Source organism: Sturnira hondurensis, unplaced genomic scaffold (genome assembly GCF_014824575.4).
Source record: "Sturnira hondurensis isolate 20B ecotype Veracruz unplaced genomic scaffold, ASM1482457v3 Scaffold0021795, whole genome shotgun sequence".
Classification (NCBI taxonomy): Eukaryota; Metazoa; Chordata; class Mammalia; order Chiroptera; family Phyllostomidae; genus Sturnira; species Sturnira hondurensis.
In genome coordinates, this window is record NW_028094426.1 from 93,607 (window position 1) to 102,068 (window position 8,462).

Here is an 8,462-nt window from a genome sequence, read left to right on the forward strand (position 1 = left end):
ATTTTCCCAATACCATTTATTGAATTGATTATCTTTAGCTCATTGTATGTGCTTGTGTCCTGTCAAATATTAATTGACTATAAAGGTGTGGGTTTATTTCTAGGCTTTTTATTTTGTTACATTGATGTATGTGTCTGTTTTTATGACAGTACTATACTGTTTTGATTACTATGGCCTTACAGTGTAGTTTGATATGAGGTAGTGTGATTCCTCCAACTGTGTTCTTCTTTCTCGGGATCGCTGTTGCCACGCAGTGTTTTTTGTGGTGCCATATCAATTTTTGAAATATTTGTCGTAGTTCTGTGAAATATATCATTGGAATCTTGATAGGAGTTACATTGAATCTATACATTGCTTTGGGTAATTTGGGACATTTTAATGATATTAATTCTTCCTACCAATGAACATGGTATGTGCTTCCACCTTATCTGTATCTTGTTCTGTTTCTTCAGTGTCTTATAATTTTCAAGTACAAGCCTTTCATATCCTTGGCTAGGTTTATTCCTAGGTATTTATTGTTTGTATAGCAATTGTGGACGGGATTGTTTTCTTAATTTCCCTTTCTGTTAGTTCATTATTGGCATATAAAAATGCAACTGATTTCTGGATATTAATTTTGTATCCTGCCATTTTGCTAAATTTATTTATCAGTACTAGTAGTTGTTTTGTGGAATCTTTGGGGTTCTCTATGTACACTATTATGTCATCTGCAAAATGACACTTTCATTTCTTCCTTCCCAGTTTGGATGTTTTTTGTTTCTTCATCTTGTCTGATTGCTGTGGCTGGGACTTCCAGCACTCTATTGAATAACAGAGGTAAGAGTGGACATCTGTGTCTTTCCTGATCTTAATGGGAACGCTTGTAGTTTTTGCCCATTGAGTGTGATGCTGGCAGTGGATTGGTCATATGTGGCCTTTATGTATTTAGATATGTTCCCTGATTCTCACTTTGCTGAGGGTTTTTATCATAAATGGGTGCTGGATTTTATCAAATGCTTTTTGGCTTCTACTGATATGATCAGGTATGTGGTTTTTATCCTTCTTTTTGTTTATGCAGTGAGTCACATGTATTGATTTGCAAATATTGTACCAACCTTGCATTCCCAGAATAAACCCCTCTTTGTCATGGTGTATGATCTTTTTGATGCATTGATGTATTCGATTTGCTAATATTTTGTTGAGGATTTATACTGCCTTGATGTCTGATATCTGGGAGTGCAAATCCTCTCACCTGGTTTTCCTTCAAATAGCCCTCAGGAAGCCTTGGCTTTCATAATCTTTTGATGTAAATTTTAGAATTAGCTTTATAGGTCCACCAGAGTTATCCAAACCCCCCTCCCAAACTTCAGGGTTTGAGTGGGAAGTTGTGTTAAATTTTTAAAATCATACAGGAGAGAATTGACATCTTAACAATATTAATTCTTCTATTCCATTGTTTTCTTTCTTTCTTATGCAATATATTTAATAAATTTCTGTGCACCAGTTGTACAGGGCTTTCTTTATAATTATTCCTAGAAATTTTGTCCTTTGATACTACTGAAAAGGACATCTTTAAAAATTCAACTTCCCTTTTTGTTAGTTACAATTAAACACAATGCAATTGATATTTTGCATATGGATTTTTATTGAGCAATTTTTTAAAAGTTACTTGTTATTTTGGTTTTTCTATATCACACATCTGTAAATGTTAAGAATTTGGTTTCCTCCTTTTTAATACCTCTTACTTATTTTTCCTACAGAACTTAAATTTCTAGCACTCACCTCATGGTTTTGAGTAGAAATGACATTAATGGGCATCTTATTCTTGTTTCTGACCTCAAAGGGAAAGCTTTCAAAATTTATTTCCATAAAGTCAGATATCTGCTGAAGTTTTGTTTTGTGGCTATAGGCCCTTCATTATATTAAGAAAGCTTCTTTATATTTACAGTTCACTAGACTTTTTATAATTATAAATATAAACAAAATCATTTCAAATGTTTTTTTCCTGCAAATATTGAGGTAACCATATCATTTTTCTCCATGATTTTCTTAATGTGGTGAAGTCAGTTAACACACTAACTGACTTTCTAATGTTACACCAACTTTGCTCTTCTGGTCTAAACCCAAATTGGGCATGTGATGTATTGAATATCAACTTTGGCATGCTTTGCTACTACAGTGTTTAAGTGTGTTGCTTCTATGTTCATGAGTGAGATGCATCTGTAATTCTACCCTCCCATGATTTCTTTATTTTCAATAACTGAAAGTTTTAATAATTTTTATTATCAAACTTATACTGGCCTTATAAAATAAGAATGGGAAGCTATCCCACTGTATTTTTAAGTGTTTGTGTAAATATGGCATTATTCTTTTCTGAGTCTTTGCTAAAACTCACTGCTACTTCTCTCTACTTGAAGTTTTTTGGGGGGTGAAGATATTTCTTTACACAGTTTTTGTTTAATAATTATAGTATTGTTTACATTTATATTCCTTCTGTCATCTGTGGTAGTTATATATTTTTAAGTAAGTTTTTCTTAAAATTTGTTCATGTATTTGAAAGCTTATTTCTTTTACTTTGCTCAGGACTATAATGGCCATACAATTTATAATCATACTGGGACACTCTTGAGAGTGAGAGGGGTACTAAAAATAACTGAAGTTGTGTAATTTTAAAAGTGTTTATATATGGGCCTAAGATTGATTTTGTTATTTCAGTATACTTATAAAATGGTTTTACTAAAAGCTTATTTTTGAGAAAGAAAAGCTTTTCTGTAAGATATAATAGCATATCTATTTTTACTAACACAAAAACTTTCTTATATAGAATAACCATACTTCTAAAATGACCTAAAGCATTTGTCATTAGTAAATCTTCATGTTACTCCATAAGTTTTCTGGCTGTATTTGTCACTAATTTTACTGGATCACTGATACTTCCTGAAGAATATATTTTCCAATATTATCATATTTAAATTTTTGTGTATACAGTAATACTTTGCTTAATGATGGGGATGTGTTCTGAGAAATGCATTGTTAGGTGATTTTGTTGTGCGAAGTGCCCTCACGGAGTGCCCTCACGCACACCTAGACAGTCTAGCCCACTACGTGCCAGGGCTACAGGGTGTAGCCCAGTGCTCCCAGGCTACTAATCTGCAGCATATTACAACACTGAATCCTACAGGAAATTTTAACATAATGATAAATGTTTGTGTATCTCAACATAGAAAAGTTATAGTAAAATTACAACATAAGGGATACAAAATGATACTCCTGTATAGGGCACTTATCACCAATGGAACTTGCAGAACTCTGGGTGCATTAGTGGGTGAGCAGTGACTGAGTGTGAAGGCCAAGGACATTGCTGTGCCTTACTGTATAGTATGTAAACACAGTCCCACATGCCAGCCCCCTGCTTCCTTCCGACAGGGTCAGAACTAGAACATAGAGGTTGTCAATGCTACTCCATAAACAGGAATGCGGATTGGATTGACTGGAAATATCGAGGAGAAACCAGCCAGGGAAGGTGGAGATCGCCGTAACAGTGACTGTTGGCAGGGATCAGAAAGTGGCCTGGGGATGAGTAGAATAAGAAATGAAGACGGAGAGATACAGGAACCTAGGGGATTGTCACGATGATGTGGTTTTGGCTATTGCATGTTGTAGTGCTAGGAACTCTGTTTATTCATTTTTTTAAGAAAGAAGGTGTTTTATATGGAGGATTCAATATTTCGACTTTGGAAATTTTTTTTCCTATTGACCCTGTCTGGCACAAAGGGCTTTCTATATCACTGAACTGATGAAAGAAATAAAAATGTATCTGTACTTTACACCATTAGAACCCGAAAATATTTCCAAAGGACAGGGACAGGCTGGCTCCGCTCTACCACAAAGAGCTTTCACTAAAGAGACAGTGACACAATACTTGCTAAGGCATCTCCGGGGGACCTTTGCCTTTGAAGAATCATGGGTCCTCAACAAAACATGTGCAACCATGTCCCCTGAAGACCGCCAGGCTAGACCTGGGAGGGCTGCAGCACCTTCTGAACATACAGCACTGGAGGGACAGGCTCCTCTGTGTTGAAATAAATCGATGGCTGACTCACTGAGATGTAATCTGTGCACTCAAAATTGAGGTGCTGTGACTGAGAGGGAATCTGTTCCTGAGCCCCACAGATATTGCTCCCATCAGAAACATAAAATTCCTCTTGAACCACATATGGTTCCATTTCTTACAGGAAATTCAGCTCCATTATAATCTTAAGAGACCACCACTGCACACGTGGGTCATCATTGAACAAAACGTTGTTATGCGGGTCATGATTATAATTGCCTGCGGTGTTTTCAAAATGGAATTTTATCTATCTAAATTTGAAATAGTTGACAATCTCAATCGACTTTTCTCTATAGATCGAAATATTTTTAATTGAGAGCATGCCGCAGGTGTTGAGGTACCTCAAAGTTCATAGTAGTTTCCTGGAATAAATTTTATTATTTATTTCATAATGAAATTTATAAATATTTTAGTCCAAATATTTATACAGGTTCTGTCTTTTTGCTTCAATTCAGAGTACATTTCTTTGAAAAATATTTTTGCAAGGCAAAATTCATCAAACAAGTTGTCTATGGTTATGATTCTTTTGAGAATTCACGAAATTTATATGCTGTAAGATTGTGGGACTTTTCAATTTCATTGCACTCCGGTTCAGAGTATAAATTTATCCAATTAGAAAGGGGAGCTCCATCAAAAGATTTTTTATGACAAGCTCAAATATCACAAATCTCAATTATAGTGTTTTAATGTTAAGTCTTGGACACCATTTGAATTTTCATAGCTTATTTCTCTAGTTCCTCCTTATTTTTACAGGGACATATTTATATTTCTGAGGGCTTTGTTACTTAATTGCAATTGGTAACTACAAGAGTTGAAGTTTTATGTTCCATTTGTTGAATATTTTCATTAAAGATTTCCAACTGATTTTGGGAAGAATGAAACTGGATCTTAGTGGTCTTGTTTATAAAGAACTTCAAAAGTATTGTAGGACATTGAGGTTAAATTATTTGGGGGTATTTGAAAGCCTTGAGTATGTCTAAAAGCTGATGGTGGATGGCAAAGACAGAACATGCTTTTTGCTACATGACTTTAATAACAAGTTTGTCACAATTTTTTTGTAGTTCATTCTCAAAATTTAAATATATCTATAAGTAGTGAAAACAAGCACTTTCAGTTAGAATATAGTATCTTATTTGGATATAATTGTGAATTATGTGTGTACCACATCCAGTGATTAAGTAAGACTCAAGTTTGAAGTTTAATAAGATAATTGCCTTATATTGGTGTCATGCTTTACCAAAACTTGTATTTTTATCAAAACCCTAAATAATTTTGCCTTCCTTGTTGAATTTCTGATCACAGTTTACAATAGTATTCACAAAAATGAACTATTTTGACTTTCAACAGAATGAACTCCTACACATTTGATCTGTGAAAGCAAGAAAGCATGACTGGATTAACTAATTTTCTGTTTGTAGCATCTGATGACACTGGTATGAAACCAGTCTTTACATGTTTAAGGTGTTAGTGAACTAATGGAGCCAATACATTCATAGCTGTCACTTAGTTTTTCAGATGTGCACAAGAAGCCTTATATTAACAAATGAGTGAAATTAGCCCTGGTTGGATTGAGCTCAGGCCTGTGAACCAAAGGATGGTAGTTCGATTCCCAGTCAGGGCACACGCCTGGGTTGCTGGCCAGTTTCCAGCAGGGAATGCATGAGAGGCAAACATACATTGATATTTCTCTTCCTCTCTCCTTCCCTTCCCCTCTAAAGATAAATAAATAAAATCTAAAAAAAAAAAACCCAACCAGAAAGAATAATCTTAAAAAAAAAAAAAACCAAATGAGTGAAATGAACTTAGAGCAGTCATTTGATCCAGATGAAACTCCATCTTCACAGAATGATAGATGCACACACCTTCCACAGCTGCTTTTGTTACTTGTCGGCTTCAAGAATAGTCTTCTCAAAATGACTACTAATTTTGAAATAGAATGCTAACACGTTAGCTAGCAGACTTGTATCTTCTGTCTTTTCTGTGTGTGCAGTCAGAAATGGCACTGTAACTCCCCTGATGACTGGTGAATGTAAGCTCTAAATTTTGTGTAAGTAATGTTTATGTGCAACATGCTTGAGAAACTAAAATTCAGTACATATTTTTTACCAAATATATATTTTAAATATAAAAGCATTTAACAGAAAATAAAAAAAGCATTACCTAAGAGTAAAAAAAATATTTAGTTTTAGATTTTACTCCACCTAATAAATGACAAGAGCACTTTAGCAAGAGAGTTAAGGATTCTCAAGTCTATACACTTTATAACTGGACCACACAGCTGTTTTCCTACCCAAATATCTCATTTGAACTGTAATTTTTCACTTTTCATGCAGACTCGGCTGCTGGCAGCCTGGATGGTTCGTGCATCTCATGAGTAGTGCTGAATAGCCTCCCACCAGAACCCAGAGTCCAGCTGGTGCTGCCCCTCCTGCCAAGTTCATCTCATTTAATCAGTCAGGGACTTGCCGGTTGCTGTGAAGGGAGGTGTTTTTCTGTATCTGGTTAGGGTTAGCCAGAGTGGGAGGGCATTCTCTACTGTCTTCAGTTCAATAGTGAGGACTTTGCTCGCTGAACATACATCTCAAATACTACTAGTTAAGCCATGGCGGAAGGTGAAAGTACAAAGAGGGCACCTACCCAACCCATCCTGGGTGGTTTTACTGCAAATGTAAAAACACTACTTTGTTACAACAGGAAAACTCAGGTGAAATGGGAAGAAGCAGTTGGGATTGCAGGGCATAAGGTGTAAACTGGGAAATACAATAATACTCTTTGATAAATTCTCTCTCCCTTTGTTTCTTCCTTCATTCTTTTCTTCTCCTGCTGTTCCTCCTCCTCCTGTTTCTGAAAAAATCCTAAGATTTACCAAGTTAGAGAGACTGGTATGATGGACTCTAATGTACTTCTCTCACAGCCTCAAGAACTCTGAACACCTGGCCAATTTATTTCATCTACAGTCTTCCCACTACCCTGTTCCCTTGGATTCTTTTAAAGTAAATCGCAGACACCATTTCATTTCACCTGATGACTCTTTCAGATGTTTGCAGGATCTTCAGTAGTGCTGTCTCCTTTCCATTTTTGATATTGGTTATATTGGTTATTTGTACTTACACTCTTCTTTTCTTTTTTTAAAAAAGATTTTATTTATTTATCTTTAGAGAGGAAGGGAAGGAGAGAAGGAGAGAAATATCAATGTATGGTTGCCTCTCGTGACCCCTGCTGGGAACTGGCCTACAACCCAGGCATGTGCCCTGACTGGGAATCGAACCGCGATCCTCTGGTTCACAGGCCCGTGCTCAATCCACTGAGCTACACCAGCCAGGGCACACACTCTTCTTTTCTCAATAGTGCTGCCCATCATTTATTTATTTTACTAGACTTTTCAATGAACTAACTTGCTTCTTTATTGATCTTCTCTATTATATGTTTGCTACTTCACCACATTCTTTTATTTTTATTTTCTTCCACTTTTTTTTGTTCAACTGGATGCTCTTTTTCTGACTTCTGAAGGTGTGTGTTAGCTCATTGATTCTCAAGCTTTCTTTCTCTTTTTTATTTATTTTATTTAAATATTTTATTTATTTATTTTTTGAAAGAGGGGAAGGGAAGGAGAAAGAGTGGGAGAGAAACATCAATGTGTGGTTGTCTCCCATGTGTCCCCTACTGGGGACCTGGCCCGCAACCCAGGCATGTGCCCTGACTGGGAATCGAACCTCGATCCTTTGCTTCACAGGCCCATGCTCAATCCACTGAGCTACACCAGCCAGGGCTCTTTCTCTTTTTCAAAAAACAAATATCAACATTATACATGTCTAAGTATGGCTTTAGTGGCATTTCACAAATTTCAACGTACAGTTTATTTTAAGTCAGATCAAAATATTTCAAATTTTTATTTTATTTTTTTAGTCAAGTTCTGAAATGCTTTATTTTTACATCCAGTTAGATTAAAGCATTTTCTAGTATTCACTGGGATTTCTTCTGCACATGGATTATTTAGAACTAAATCTCCTAATTTTTAATAATAGGAGGATTTTCCAGTCATCTTTTTTACTATTGGTTCGTAGCTTAATTGCAATGTAGTGAGGAATTATATCTTGTATACTTTAAATTTTTGAAACTGGTTGTTATTTGTTTTATGTCTCCCCTCATTTCTAACAAGCATTTTTTATAATATCCCATGCATGAACTAAACTTTTTAATCAAAGAAATATCCTTATCTTTTATAATACTTTTTTTCTTGAAGTGTCCTTTGTCAGATATTAAATACATGTGTCTGATATACCATCTTTCTTTCGCCTGTTATCCTTGCTCAGGGCCATGCTAACCTCTGTATTGTTCCAATTATAGTGTATGGGCCACCAAAGCAACACCC

The 8,462-nt window shown here is 35.5% G+C and overlaps 1 non-coding gene across 1 annotated transcript; it reads right to left on the minus strand.

The window, feature by feature from the left end:
- Window positions 1-8,351: 8,351 nt before the first annotated feature.
- Window positions 8,352-8,462, minus strand: LOC118978518 (U6 spliceosomal RNA). Its single transcript, XR_005064732.1, has one exon. It is a non-coding gene; the product is annotated as a U6 spliceosomal RNA (small nuclear RNA).